The sequence below is a fragment of the Sapajus apella genome, unplaced genomic scaffold, assembly GCF_009761245.1.
Source record: "Sapajus apella isolate SASKATOON/1434 unplaced genomic scaffold, GSC_monkey_1.0 scaffold54, whole genome shotgun sequence".
Classification (NCBI taxonomy): Eukaryota; Metazoa; Chordata; class Mammalia; order Primates; family Cebidae; genus Sapajus; species Sapajus apella.
In genome coordinates, this window is record NW_022436994.1 from 605,005 (window position 1) to 621,390 (window position 16,386).

General features: G+C 45.3%; 1 protein-coding gene across 4 annotated transcripts in view; it reads right to left on the reverse strand.

Annotated features, from left to right (window-relative positions):
• EGFR (epidermal growth factor receptor) overlaps positions 1-16,386 on the reverse strand; it is a 198,678-nt gene that overhangs the window by 103,069 nt on the left and 79,223 nt on the right. The window lies entirely within an intron of this gene.

Here is a 16,386-nt window from a genome sequence, read left to right on the forward strand (position 1 = left end):
ATAGAAGGATGGGTCTTTACAGACGAGCTGGCTATCATGGTATAGAAAGATGGGTCTTCACAGACGAGCTGGCTAGCATAACGTCCAAATGCTCGTCAGGTGGGTGCTCACCTGTGCACCATCTCATCTTCGCTCACGTAACTGAGCCCATTCACCCCCAAGGCAAAGCCCGCTCGCTACATGTCAAGTCCAGGAATTCATTTCTATAGGATTTTATTCAGTCTAGAGAGTAACATGATTTTTAGTGTTTTATAGACTGTATTTTGGGCAACTTAATATCTTCTAATATAGTCTCCGCTGCGTTTTATTCAGGAAGCCTGGCGGGTCCTGCTCCAAGCCTGTCTCATCAGGAGCAACAACAGGCTCAGGAAACTGGAATCCAAGCCTAATAAATAAAAGGTGTGAGGTTGAGGAAAATAAAAAAAAATAACGTCTAGCAAGCGAGATGAAACTTGCCTCGCCGGGCAGCTGCTCTGAAACCGGTTACTGTGGATTGCAAATCATACCCTGGTTGATTGAGCCCAAAACCACAAAATGTCTAAAGAATGAAGCAAAACACTTTAGTTCTAGTGCACTTTGGTGTAAGATGGAGTCCATTAGAGTTAGAGGACTCGGCGGGCCAGGCCGAGGGTGCACACACCGCGAGGTACCCGAACCCAGCTGGCAGGGTTTCTTGGGAAGAGTGCAGTCAGCTGTCTGCTAGCATTCAGCGATTCCAAATCCAATTTCTATGGTTTCTGAATCAGTTCCTGGGATATAAATGGAAGAGGGAAAAAGCAACAATGATGCTTCCAAGAATAAAAGCAGTTGCAAGTCTGGAAACCCCCCAAAACTCCATTCGCTGGAAGGAAGCTTTTCTGAAGGCACTTGAATCCCCTTCATTTCTGCATAGTGTCAATGGAAAATGAAATCACTCCCATCTTGGCTCTGAAATGCTTCTCCAGCGACTTCACACCTGGGCCCAAGATTTGCCAGGGGCCAGCTGGTCATTGTGCAGAGGCTGGTGGCTAATGGCCAGCGAAAGGCAGGAGAAAGGAGAGTGGGGCTAAAATCGCTCCCAAAGAAAGCATGAAAAGCAATATTTGAAATTCTACTTCCGGATCTGAACAGGAAACAGAATGCAAACCCAGTAAATCACAGACTAGAGAGTGGCTTTGCTCCCTGATTCCCAGTCACACAGTCTCCTATGAACTTCTTGGTTCTGGACACAGGCTAATTGAGCTATAAATAATTTAATGACTGTAAGACATTTAACATGGAAAACAAAGGCCTGTAAATCATCAAGGCTGGTGCCAGTGAAAATCGGGGGCTTTGCCCAGCCTCTGTCTGCCTTTCCCAGTGTGTGGGGTGGGAGGGCTGCCCCTTGTGTGAGGACGGCCCGCAGACCAGGCAGGCTTGGCTGCCGCAGCCGGATGCACGTTTCTGCTTTACTGTCTCCGCGGGTTAGCAGTGATCAAGTCACAGAGACGTCCACGTCTGCAGAAACCCCCTTCTCTCTTTTTGGCTACATTTTTACTGGCACAGAATAAATAAATAGGAAAAGAAAATAGATATTTATATTTTCCATTATGCTGCTTTTAAATCTACTATGTCTAGAATTTTAGAGCATGGGATGTACATACGCTTTTAAAAATAAGGTAAATTTTCTAAATTTAGAAAAAAGGTTAAAACTTGTTCTCTCTGGAAATTCTCATAAGATTCCTAGGAATCTCCCCACTTCCTCCCTCCCCAGCAGAATGTCACCACGTGATGCTCATAACAATATACACTGTGTGCTGATGCTATTATCTCTCACATTTTTCTTTCTGTGCCTCCTCCTGTATTTTCTTACTTGGTTATCTGGATAACCTTCTCAGCATGGAGAGGTCGCCTGCCGGAGGGAATGCACAGCTAATGCACAACCAACCAGCAGCTCAGAGCTTCCTCTTCTTCTGAAGTCCAGTGGAGAACTGTTTTGGAACTCATTCAAAAGGAGATGGGCTTTATATTTCTGTTTTCATTTGCTGAAATACCAAACAGGCCCTTTCGTCATGGAAATAAACGCAATCCTAGGCCCAAAGGGATGACAGAATTTGTCCCATGAGTCAGAAGTTTATACCTAAACCAGGAGAGGATATCCCTTTAAGAGCAAATTGGAATGATGACTTTCTGCAAAGGTAATATTCTGACTAGCAATGACTCATATGGGAAAGTGGGGAAGGCTTTGAATTACTGCTTCAGAACCTGTCTTGTCTTGCTTTCTGCTTGGTCCCTGGCAAAGAGGAGCTGGCCTAACCAGTAAGTAGCAAGCATTGCAGTCGGCTCTGTGCTTTGTAGCAGGACCTTGATTTTTTTTGGAGGGGGCCATGAGGCCACACCTCAAGGGCAAAAATCAGCCTGCAGTCATTATTACCTGGGAACACATCCCAACACCCAATCCTTCCATTGCTATAGATATTCCGTAAAAATTTCCAAGAGGGATACAAGCATCTCAGTTTAACTATAGAAAGACCTGATGCTTGGGAAGAAGATGAGGGTATCCAGACCCCTTTTGTTTAGATTGTATCAATATATGTGGAAAGAGATTTTAAATGACTTTGCAGAGCACATAATTTAATCCTCTATGCACATTAATCCATTTCCTTTCTAATGTTCAAGGCTTTGGAATTTATTGCCTAAGGAGGCCGCCTCTTCTTCCTCTGGGCCCCGCTCATTCTATTAAATGCCGTCCCTCCCACCTTCTCCCTTGCAGACCTCTCTAGCATATCACTCTATTGTGGTCTCCCTGAGCAATGACCGTCCTCACAATGTATCCTGCTGATTTATGTGTTTACAAACACATTTCCTTTCCCCGTCTAAGATGTAAGCTCCAAGAGAACAGCACCTTGTCCAGCCTGTCGAGGTGCTCAGTTCATGTTTGTGGAGTTCAAATCACGCGAAGCCTAAGGAAGTTGCACAGGAGGTCAAACTTCGGTCCTGTTTCACTTCCACCCATTCACTGCCTCTTATTCTGCCACCTGGAGTCCCACAGATGAAATCGAGTCCTGGTTTGGTGTGACCGTGCTTTGAGAATTGGAAGATGATCATCCTACCTGCAACTCCCTTTCCCCATCTCTCCCATCATAACTAAATCACGCCAGTTCTTCCAACCAGTGTTCATGAACGTCAGGCATGGCGACTTGCCTTCAGCCTGCCACTGTTTCTCAACTTCTGAAAATGTAGCATGTAGAACTCACAAACCTCTGACCAGAGATTTCACTTCTCAAAATCATCCCACAGAGCCTCGCTCAAGTACCTGAAAATGTGTGAACGAGTATGCTCCTGACAGCCGTTTATGGAGATAACCCACATCTCCGACAACAGAGGAAGAGACAGCTGCCCTTGGACTCTTCTGCACACGGGCACCCAGGGCAGCTCTGGCAGAGTGGGGCTGACCCTGTGTGCGGACAGGGACAGTTCTGATGAGTTATAAGCTCTAAGTCATGACTTAGAACATGAGCATCATTCGATTTTTGTTCTAAATTCTGTGGGAATGGTCTATGGCCATTTCTTATCACTCAGGGCTTTTCTAGGCTCTGGCATGACAAATAGACTAACTCGGGGTCAAAGATTTCTGCATTTGGAATAAGTCATGGTGCAGCTAAAAATCACCTTTCAGAAGTTCTGCCAACTTAAAAATAGTAGAACTTTTGTCTCAATTGCATCTTTCAAACACAATAACTAAAGTGGAAATACAGATTTTTCGAAGGCATCCAATAAGAGCTAGAAAAAAGATGCTTCTTTTACACAGCAGTGAAAGTGTTCATGAGTTTTTTTGTGTTTCTTGACATTTTTATGCATAGTATTGTATCATTTACATGGGATTTAAATATTTTCCTTAGTTTGCAAACCATTTGCTTCACAAGTAGGCCTGTCTTTGGAATAGCTTGTGCCAGATAACAAGGGGAAGATAACACAGAGTGGGCAAACTCTATACAGCACATGGGCACTTGTGCAAAAAATAACCTTCCAATTTCAAATGCAAATATTGTTCTGTCCTCAGAGCTGTGGCCTTGAGAATTTGGAAGTCAAATATGCTCTGAACAAGTGGAATTCACTGCCGTGATCTGCGGCATGCTGTGTCTGGCACGGCAGGGCCTGGGACATGTAAGATGCTGGCAGAAATGAACTCTGTGCAGGTGTCTCACGTCCTGCAGCACCCACTCTTCACAAATTTCCTCTATTTTGAGTTATCCTGCCAGTATTTCACATGAAATTCATTAAACATGAACATCTGAAATAATAAATTTTGTATATTACTTACTTTCACAGGTGCTATGGAAAATAAAAAGCAAAAAATGGATAAACAATAGGCCTCTGTCAGCAAATACCAAAACTCAGTGGACGTTTTTCTTGACTGAGGGAACGACAGTCTTCTGGTGATCATTTTGCTTATCATGTGGTTTGCCAATGGAAATAGGATAAAAGTATACACCTACTGTCAGGAAGAAAAAAATGAGGAGGAAAAGAAGGCAAGGGAGTTCCAATACACCGATCAGATACTGCCACACTATGCTGCTGCTTCTATCTTATCTGAATGTGTATGTGTATTCACACACACACACCACACACACACACATATACACACACATACACACATATGCACACCCACACATATTTATTTAGGGGCAAAACAGACTGACTTTTCTTGCATTTTAATTTTGCTTGGGAAGGCACAAAGCTGGCAATATATATGTTTCTACTTACATATTTAGCATGTTTATTGTGAAAGCCAATTCAGGAATATCTGAATATTTGAACTATAAGAATTGAAAGACAGTTCCATGGGTAATAGGGTAATGTCTTGAGAGATTTTTACCAAGATCTCTAAATATCCTTTTTAAAAACTGACTTTAAAATGTACCCTTTATAATGCAGCTTTGGGAATAAATGATAAACCACATTATGGGGATATGTTGACAGCAGGATACATCACACTTCGAGAATCAGAGTCAGGAGTAGCCTCTTGCATGAAGTAATTAATTTGAATAGTTTTACTTTAAGTCTCTAGGTCAAAGCTAACATCTCTTTCAGGCCTCTGGATCGTGGAGTGCACAGGCAGTGCAGGCCTGATTTTTGGAGGAATGTGTAAAGGAAATAGAACTGAAGATTGATAAACAACCCCTAGATGTATTGGTGCCCAAGGAAAGCAGATCCATTTTGCATTGAACGAGCAGGGCAAAGCTGATGAGGAAATGAAGGCATACTGCCACAGAATGAAGGGAAAAGATGGGCTCGGCCCACTGGAGAGACTTACTAGGGTTCTCAGAAAAGGGACGAAGATGACAATATTGGTGGCTTCTGACCCAGAATGGTTTTTGTGTTAGGGCGAGGGGCCCTACAGACATCTGACACACCATTCCACGTACTGCTGGGGGAGCAGTGAGCGTGTGTGTACCTGTCACATCCAACTCCGTCCCAGGGTTGCAGGTACTGGACTATCAGCAGTACCCGGCACTGAGCTGCTGCTGGCTTTTTGGAATAGCAGTGGCTGTGAGCTTCTCCCGAGGTCACCCCACGTCCAGCCCTTGTCACTTGGCTCCCAGACCTGGGTCTCTAGGTCTCCTGGGGACTCTGTCCTACTGATACACTTCCTTTACCAAATTCTTACATTTTGTTGTTTTCAAATAAAAACCCAGAAATCTATGTGTGTCAGCCCTTCTCACTTATGCTTAAAACTTTCATTGCATTCTCTACATCTGCTTTAGCTCACGTTGTTACTAAAAGCTTATGAAATAGAACATTTGTCTTAAATTATGCCTTATCTGCCAAACTGATTTTTTTTTAAAAAAAATCAAAAGAGCTAAATTAAAATAGTAGATGCATTTGGAACAATGGTTAATATAAATAATAATTAGGATAAAATCAGAGTTCTTTACTCTTTCTGCATAGGCTCTAATTAGAACGATATTTTGCGATTCATCCTGCATACGTCAAACCCTGTAGAGTCAGATGTATAGGTGGTCTCAATTTGCACTAAAGCTCCCTAAATGCTTCTCCAGTGGTGCCCATGGCTAGTTCACAAGGCTACCATTCGTGCAGGAGCTGCTTTCACGAAGAAAAGGAGGGAAACAATTAGTGTCCACGTCAGGATACTGGAATTACTACAGCCTGGTTCTCTTTGATCACGAAAGACTGCTTTATCAGCAAGTAAAAGAGTAACTCCCTCTCTCTTAACAACAGAAAACCACTTTCAAATCTTAGTGCTGACTTTGAGAAGCACTTAGAGTGAGAATAAAAAGCAACAGCAAATGATCTAGTTTCATCTCAAATACTGGAAGTGATGAAGGCATAATCTTCCAGTCATTTCCCACGTGTGCATTCCCCACTCTTCTCAGCCACAAATCTCACCGAAAAGTATGTGGTATATTTCTGAAGGAGTCACGTTATAATTGAATGTATCATTCTTGCCTGAGCATTTGACATCTGGGGAGATGGCTTAAAAATAAGCAATAAAGGCAGAGTTGTAACAACCGCAAGATACTCCAAATCTAAAATCAAAGCAAACATCCATTGTACAATTACTGTATAAAGGGGCATCACTGCAGTACACAGTTACTATATCAGGCCAAAAGCTTGCTATTTATATTTCTAACCTTGCAATTCTTACGCAGATTTCCCCCTTCAGTTACTTTTTCTCTTTCACTTGAGTAGTTTTCTGAGTGCAGATGATCTGCATTAGATCGAACGAAGCCAAGCACAAGCAATACATGATTATCAATCACTGTTCCTGACAGTCTGCCCACTTCCTACTGCACTGTAAAACAACAGAAAAAATGCAGAATTCGTCACATGAATTTTTGGATGGAACGAGTGAATGCCCCTCAGAATTACTGAGGCAGCCCAGTCTCCTATGGTGGGTTGGGAGAGAGGGGACATGGGGCAGTTCCTAAGCACTGGATCAAGGCAGGAAGGGTAGAGCTTTATGACTTCACACGCCGACACATTTCCACTAAGAACACGAATCACTGCTCATCATTTGTGAAACAGTTACTCCATGCGGTTGACAGTGCCATACCCATCCCTGGAACCCTTCAGAAAACCCCCAAAGATAGGCCTTAGGGTTTCTTAATGGAGAGATGAGACAAACGAGGCTCAAGACAGTCAACTTGCCAAGGTCATCCAGCCAACAGGCAGCTGGGGCGGGACTGAAGTCTGGCCTGTCTCAGAATCCGTGGAGCTCCAGATCTGCATCCACCAGGCATCACCCAGCACAGTGCCGGAGGCCTCGGTGGAGGCAGCGGAGGCGGGAGCCTATGGAGGAGGGTTTCAACCCAGGTTGCCAACCTGCTCGCTGAATGGCCTTAGGGAATTCCATGGCACTTGCTCTCCGTGCCTGGGTCTCCCACTGAATTGCCTGCTATGCCTTTTCCCACACAGACTGTGGATGAGGGGCCAAAGCCCTAGGCATAGCGCCTGCCAGACAAGATCATTCGAGAAGCCGCTAGTATGTCAGTAGCCACGGACGGTCTGTCCTACTCAGTGCTGCCCAGGGCTGCTGCTAGGCAGAACATGCACACGCCCTTTATAACTCCTGTAAATTGGGCTTTGAGTTGGGCCTCGAATTACATCGCTGTTTCTTAATATGAGCACAGGAACGTCTACCCTTCTGGCATGGAAAAATAAAAATTGATATAATGCAAGTAACGTATTTTTAGAAACAACGTCTTTTCAAAACAATTTCACTCTTGTGAATTAAAAGACATGAGCCTTCTATGCAGCATCCTTTATTCTTAAAACCAGACATGATGAAATCTGTATGAATAGTCACATGTCATGTCTGGTAGACTTAGGTTCAAGTATACATACCGATGTGAAAAGGAAGAGACAGGTTCCAGAATATTTAAGAGTCTTTGACGGGACATACTTCTACAGACTCCTGTGTTTGAAAGAATGTGGCCTAATGTGGACCATCCAATATCTAACCCCCTGCGACATCATTCTTTGGTCAGTTTTTTTTTTTTTCTTTTTTTGGGATGGAGTTTTGCTCTTGTTGCCCAGGCTGGAGTGCAATGGCGCAATCTTGGCTGACCGCAACCTCCGCCTCCTGGGTTCAAGCTATTCTCCTGCCTCAGCCTCCCAAGTAGTTGGGAGTACAGGTGTGCACCACCACGCCCAGCTAATTTTTTTTGTATTTTTAGTAGAGACGGGGTTTCACCATGTTGACCAGTATGGTCTCCATCTCTTGGCCTTGTGATCCACCCGCCTCGGCCTCCCAAAGTGCTGGGATTACAGGCGTGAGCCACCACGCCAGGCCCTCTTTGGTCAGATTTAAACACCACCACCTACAGGCACAGCTTTCCTGCCCTAAGCATTACCCTTCTGCAGCTCTGTCTAGACCAGCTTTCTTCTGCAGCTTGTGCTTTAAATGAAAAACTGCCAGGTTTTCAATTAGTCTCTGAATGTGACGCTGCAGGTTCATAAATGGTGGATCACATTCTGTAAGGGTATCTTTACAAAAGCACATTACAGGGTGTTAGGAAGGGAGACATATTTGAAGAAGTATTACAGTTATGAAGTTCTGCAGTGAGGCCATCTAGTTAACTAAATCATCATATCAATTAAGAAATCAGTTTAAAAAGCACCCCCTTCCCCAAATCCCTTTCCAGGTATTAAGCACACAATTCAGATTTGCTCACAGAGGACACACACTGAAGGACTTGCAGAGACTGGCAGAGATCATCAACTTCATAAATGGGTCACCAGCAGAGGATGCCTCAGAGAAGGGGAGGATGCTGAGAAGCCGCTAACCCTCCTGAGGAATACAACACTGAAATAGGCTAAGGGTTTGGATGCAAAAAGATGCTTCATGACCTATGAAGTATCCGTTTCATGGGTCATGAAGTATCTATTCTTATATCTTTCTCCAGCTTCCCAAACTTCCTGATTTCTTCAAAGGAAGAGGAAACTATACAGAAGTATTTTTAAAATCCACAGAAGTCAAAGCATGTGGCCTTTTTATTATGCTGTCTGAAATGTTCCTCTTTCAAAGATGTTAAGGACTGCAAAATCTGCAGCATTTAAATTTTCCCTCTCCCTCCATGCTTTAAACAAAATCAAATTTTACAGTCTAGCTATGTATTATCAACCAACGGCTACATGGTGTGCCCCCTGAGAATGTTTGTCAGGAGTTTTTAAAATAATTTTTAAAATTTCAATTTAAGATATATAAATGAACAGATGATAGACATACACATTATGCATGTGATATATAAATTTCAATACTTAATTCTGACCCTAAAGAGTTGAAAAATGTTTTTTCCAAAAAACATTTTAATAGAAACATCTGGGGAAAAACCAGTATTTTTCATATATTGTTAACCTTACTTTTGGTAAATAAAAAGTGCTCAGTTATTTCGCTGGAATATTATTCTTTTGACCAGCTGAGCCACCAAGCAGCCACACAGGCTGCAGTTCAATGTTCACGTCCAAGGCCAGTTCAATGGGGTGAGTGAACAGTATGCACAGAGGAGTGTGTTAGGTGCTTTCAAGCCAGGCTTGAGCCAGACAGAGCCCTTCACCTGGAGAGTATGGCTCAGGTAAGATGAGCCGGGCAGCCCAGGAGAAGGTGGCGTGGAGTGACCTGCTGGAGCGCAAAGGTGGCTTGGGTTGCGGAAGGAAGCAAAGCCATCTGGCTGAGAGGTGGGGGAGAGGCATTCGGAAATTAATCTTGAGGGGCAGGTGGGAATCCTTCCAGGAGGTCTTACAGGTGGGAGCAGGGAGCTGAGGCTGTGGGTGAGGGAAAGTGGTGATGAGTGGGGGTGGGTCACAGAATTGGGCGTCTGTGGAGTGCAGTGGACCTGTAGGGCAGAGGCACGGCAAACATTCAGAGAGGCTTCTGGAGCCACACAGTGACAGGCTTGAATGATAGCGTGACGAGTTTGTTGGAAACGGAGGGATTTTAATCAAGAGAATGTCACGATCTGAGCTGAGCTTTGGTACTGAGTTTCCTTACATAGCACAACCTCTCCCCATCATCAGTGATCCCAAGGCTTCTGGCCTGCTTGGAAATGGGATGGGAAGAAAATGAGTCAAAATTTCTGAACCTCCATTGCTCAACCTTAGAATAATTCTAGAAAACACAGCATGCTGTGGAGAACTGGTGACAGGCAAACTTGTTCTAAGTTTCAAAATGGGAAAGAAGATGGAGACGCTATAAATACCTATCTCAGGAAAAAATATAGACAGTTTTAAAAAGATGCTGTATGTGTATGTAAATGCAGGTCACATGTGGCTAACGCGTTTCATAACTGGGCAGTACTACAAAGCAGACAGGTCAGGGCAGCAGCCTCAGCCGACGCTGTGCCCGGACACGGTGCATGTGGCAAGCTTCTCCTGATTCAACTGCACCTTAAAAGGAAGCGTGCAGGCTAGCGGATAGGATGTCATGGGTTTGTGACACGTTAAACAAAGCACCGTGGTAAGGGGTGGATTTCTCAGCAGGTGAGAATTCAAATGGTGCTAAAACACAGAACTCAGCCTCATTCCACATCCTCTTGCTGGTTCAGTAAACAGCAACAGAGAGCACACGGGGAAACGCTGGTGCAGAACTATGTCTGTGCTGATGACATATCCCATCTGAGTGGACCTGAGTAAGCTGGAAGGAAGTGCTGAGAACAGCGTGAACTGCAAAAGGAAGACATGACAAGGACTTAGATCCCAAAGCCCAGTGATGCAAGTGTAGAGTCCGGTGGACAGGAGAGGGCAGGCTTCCCCGAGTTTCCAGTCTTCCTGGCCCCTTGCTCACGTCTGGCTGCCCTTGCAGAGGTTGTCAGAAGGAGCAGAGTTGTCAGACGGTCCTGAGAGGAGGAGAATCAGCTGTCTGCAAGCCCAGGGCCGGCACGCAGAGGAGAAACAGTCTTGTGTGGTGGAAAAGCGCCAGGTAAAGGTGAGGGAGGGGTGCCGACACTGGTATTCACAGCCGCGATTTTTTATGACAGTTTACAGAAAAATTGTTAAAACCGTCAAAAAAAAAAAAAAAAAAAAATGGAGCACATTGCCTCTGGCGGTGGCAAGTTCCCTGTCATCTAAGTGTTCAGTTGACTTCAGGTCCCTGCCATTCCTCCAAGACTAACAGTGACGTGTGACGTGAGGCTTGGCAGCTGACTCTAGATAGAGCCTCTGAGTGGCTCAGGTGGCTGGCTTCCTGTCCTCATGTCCCAGGAGTGGCTGACCTCAAGGACAGTGTGCAGAGATTTCAGTGAGGACTTGGCAGGCGTGGGTCTCCAGCACGGTGCTCCACCCAGAGCGGAAGCGGAGGTCCCCTTTGAAAGCCTCGGGACACCACAGCTCTGAGCGAGGTCACTCGGCAGTAAACAGCTGCAGTAGCTCTTAGATAACTTAGAAAACAGACCGCTCGCTCTCGGAGGGGAAGAATTTCCTGCAGACATTTCTCCCTTGAGGGCTTCCCGCCCACCTCAGAAGCTGCACCCAAATCCTGAGGATCTGGCGAGAACCATGTTTTTGAGATGTAATTAATACAACTGTTTACACACAGCATCTGCTGGGGCAGAGATGGTGGTTGTGTGCAAGCCACAGCTGTGACTGGAGCAATCTGATGACAGTGAGCTCATGGTGTCCCCAAGGAGGCCTTTGTGAAGTACTTGACATAATTAAAATTGGGAGGAAAATTAGGCCAGATGACCCAGGGTGGCTTAAGTGAAAGGCCTTCAGAGCTCCCAGCTCTGCGAGTTCCCTGGGCACCGTCAGGCACTGTCCCAGGAAGTGCACTGACATGCAATGCCACGCCATCTCCACTGAGGAGCAACGCCTCAGACATGCTGAGAGATGCTGCTTTCCATTCAGAGTGGCTACCGCTGATGTCTCTGACAAAACTGGCAGTCTGCTGGCTGGGTCTCTTAAAACATTTTTTTAAAGGATTGAAACCGTAAGATGCAGGTGCCCCCTTGTATTATCTGTAAACTCCAGCACATTTGATGCATTTCAACTGGTCTCCAAGGTTTTAAATACAACTCATTAGCCTATCCTTTTCCACTAAAAAGTTTCCACTTATAATGTTGAGAATTGGACTCCTTTGTCTTTTTTTTTTTTTAATTGCACATCTGTTTATAGAGGTTGGCAAAAGACACTGGAAGTGATTGTGAAATTCACATCGTGATTCCTCAGAAATCAGATCCTGGCAGGGAATGCCCAGAGCTGTGGTCAGGAGGACACCCTCCCTACCGTCTCAGGAGTCTGCCCGTGCAGCTCCCCGCCAGGCAAGATGCCCTCAAGGCGGAGTCCCAGGTGGACACAGCTGGGTGCCTCTCTGATGATGGCTGCTCTGGTGGTGGACCCCCCGGTGTCTCCACTATGGCTCTCAAGGCTGCAAAGTGCTACTCTTTTCCGGCCAGCTGAAGAAATACCCCCTCCATCTGGGATTGCATGTCCTGCTTAGCGATTTCAAGCAAGTATTTCACCTTTTCATAGGCAAGGACATTGTCCTCATCAGGGCTTGCACCATCACTCTGATTTCCAATGCAGACAGCCAAATGGCGGCTTTTAATTCTTAAAAGAAAGTGGCATTGAAAAGAAAAACTCACCCATCTCATGGTCTAAAACAAAGCAAAACAAGTCAGATGGCTCTGCCTAACCCCACACAGCATCTGTTATGTAATCTGAAATTTCTGTGTAATTGAGTGAGATGTGGTTTCTTTGTAGCATTCTGGGCATGGAATCCTGATCTGCTAATTCCAGAGACTGAACCAACAGAGGAACACAGAGAAAGCTACCCTGATGTGTGAGAAGGCCAGGTAAGAATGAGCACACAGAGGGGTGTTTTGGAAATTGATTTTCATCTCCTGAGACTCTGGGAAAGGAGTGAGAAAGTAGAGGGAAAACATGGACATTTATGAAGAGCTGGCAGAAACCAGGTTCTCATCACTTTCCAGGGCCACTCGGGAGAGGCCACCTGAGGCTCCCGTCTGACTCCCCCACTGGGAGTCAGAATCAAATCACTTAATTATCTCACAGACAACACTGGACACCTTTTATGGTTTAACTGGTTCACATACTATTTCAACTACTTTGTTGAATCTTTTCAGCAGGTGGGGGAAACTGACACCTTGAATCACAAAGGCTGGCACTGTGCAGGGCCAGCTTTGCCTGTTCTTGCTATTTGTTTGCTGACAAGACAAATGAATTATTTTGCTTTTATATTGCTAGAGGAACATGTTCTTTGATGCAAAATTAGGATTATAGGTAAGCAAACAGAAAAAACGCTTAACAATATGCATACAGTACTTGTATTTTTCAGGATTCTTTTTATATATACATAGTAATTTACATAGCTATATTTATTTACAAAAGTGAGATTTTACTGCACATCATTTTTAACACCTGAGATTTTTTGTTTTCATTTAACAACATAAAGTTTTGTAAAGCAAATATTTATCCAAAAATACTTTTTACTGACTGAAGACTATTTCGCCCTATGGAGTTGCCATCCAGTCCCGTATCTGAGCAGTCCCTGACTGTGGGAAGGCCACCCTCAGGAGAGAATAGCTCTCCCCAGCTCCTGCCCCCAACCCCTCCCCCCCACCCCCCCCTCCCCACCAGTCCCATTCCTGCCAGTCCTGGCTGCCTGAAGGTTGCAAATTAGTTATTCAGAGAAACACAGGCTATTTAGGTTTTACAAAAATCAATGAGCTTTCAGTTTCTAATGAAGCTACCAACACCCTAATTTTTCCCTGTCTTCATGGTCTGCAACCAATGGAAGCTAAGGACAAAGATTCCTTTCTCCAGCAACTACACTGTCAGGCAAAGCGACTCTGGGGTCTGCATGAGAATAAATATGGATTTTATTTATGTTAGCAGTAGTTACTGCTGAGAGGCACTATTTGAGAAGGTTTTCATTATATTTTAAATTATTTTTTCAAATCTCCTGTGATAAAATCATCTATACTTTTCTATGGAAAAATAATGGAATGAGTGTCATGTTTTTAAAAGTTTGGGGAGAGATCAAGATGACAGAAAGGCATGGAGCAAAAATAAAAGTTTAGATGCATTTAGGTGACGTCAATAAAGCCTACTTCTTTTTTTGACAAAGGGGATCATCCTATGGACATTGTTGGGTGAATTACAGAACCCGTCTGCGCTGTCCCTGGCTGGGCACGTCACAGTCCATCCTTGCTGCTGTGCGGTTCTTCCCTGGGGGGCTGGCTGCAGGGGCAGACACAGGGTCTGTGGGTCCTGGGTCTCATACAAATCAGATACAAAGTGACATGTGTATTTAGAAGGAGAAATCATACAAATGAGACAAAATGTTTTCCTTATGCAAATTTCATGATATAAATGATAGACACAACCAGTGCACTGTTAGGACCCCCAGGGCCTTGGAAGGGGCTTCATTCATATTATTAGCTTTACAACAGATCCAGTGCAGGTGAATGCACAATGATTTACTTCTCCATTTTTTCTTTGATGGATATTTTGGCTGGTTACAGTTTTATTTTGCAGTTTTATTGTTTCCTATTAAAAAAAAAAACACTGGGAAGTAAGTTTTATCGGGGAGGCTTTGTCAGCTGAGGTATTGGCGATGGCTGTGTGACCTTCCCTTCCCTTGTAGATCTGAGAGCATCCAGGCCATCAGGCAAGGAGGGTGAAGGAACCTGGGATTCTGGGTTCCAGGCAGTACCACCTTGAAGAAGTGCTTAACAAAGACACCACTAGAGTCATCTGGGGGTGCTTGTGAAAACTGCAGATTCCTGGGCTGTGGAACTGGGGCAGGGCACAGAAACACGCATTTTGACAAACACAGCTTAGAATTCTAGAACCAGCAATGTGGGCTTCAGAAGGAGCACAGGTATGCGGCCTCAGGCAAGCCACGATTTCAGTTGTCTCCTTACGAGGGAAAGGGAGCCAGGGATAGGCGTGTGGAGGACAGGTGAGGGGCTGGGGCAAAGAACAGACAGCAGGTTCATTCCCTGCCAGAGCTGCATTCCCCGAGCATGCGCGGTAGCCTCTGGATTTTAATATAGAACCCAGGCAGCCCTCCCGTGACTCCAGGAGGGACCCTGTGCCCCGCCTGGCTCCAGCAAGGACACAAACCGCTGTGCGCCCGCGTCCCTGCAAGCTGGCCGGAGCTGATGGTGCAGTGTGAGGGAACCGGCGGTGGATGGCTTCTTTTCAATGGGACTAACACGTGTCCACTTCACAAAAGTGGCGTGCGGGGGGTTCCCACAGGGGAGCATGGCCGGGAACTCCTGAGAAGCCCCTTTATTTCAGAGTGGAGAGACATTTTGGCTGCCCTGATCCCTGAGCTCCTGATGCTTTCTGTCTTCCTAGAAGTAAAATGGCCATAAACCGAACTTGTCACAGGTGACCTCCAGCATCGTATTCCCGTTGCTGATATTATTTTTGCAAGGGAGCCGAAAAGACGAGCAGGATTTCAAACCTGGCCCTGCCCTTGCCCACTGCATGTGGACTAGAATCTAGTCCACAGGCTGGCCCAGAGTTAACTCCACAGCAAATCTAAACACACGGGACACACATCACGGGATTCTTAATCATGACCAGGCACCTGGTGAATGCAACTGGAGAATTAAAAATCTGAGGCATGGCCGGGCGCGGTGGCTCAAGCCTGTAATCCCAGCACTTTGGGAGGCCGAGGCGGGTGGATCACGAGGTCAAGAGATCGAGACCATCCTGGTCAACATGGTGAAACCCCGTCTCTACTAAAAATACAAAACATTAGCTGGGCATGGTGGCACGTGCCTGTAATCCCAGCTACTCAGGAGGCTGAGGCGGGAGAATTGCCTGAACCCGGGAGGCGGGGGTTGCGGTGAGCCGAGATCGCGCCATTGCACTCCAGCCTGGGTAACAAGAGTGAAACTCCGTCTCAAAAAAAAAAAAAAAATTCTGAGGCATGTGTATCAGTGTGACAGAGAAGATTTCCCTGAGAAAAGGCTTAGGCAGGGTCTGGAAACAAGGTAGAAAGGGATGGAGCTACAGCCAGAGGGTCAAGGAAGCACTTATGTGCTAAACACACCTTGAACCACATCTTCACTTTCTCTTCTGTAAAAAGGGGACAGAAACAAAGCTTCTCTTACTAGCTAATATTACTTTATCTGCATATGAGTGCCTGTGTGTGTCTGTGTGTCTCTGTGTCTCTGTGTGCTGTGTGTATGTCTGTGTATCTCTGTGTGTTGTATGTCTCTGTGTGTATCTCTGTGTGTTGTGTATCTGTCTCTGTGTATGTCTGTGTTGTGTATCTGTCTCTGTATCTCTGTGTGCTGTGTATCTGTCTCTGTGTATCTCTGTGCTGTGTATCTGTCTCTGTGTGTATCTCTGTGTGTTGTGTATCTGTCTCTGTGTGTCTCTGTGCTGTGTATCTGTCTCTGTGTGTATCCCTGTGTGTTGTGTATCTGT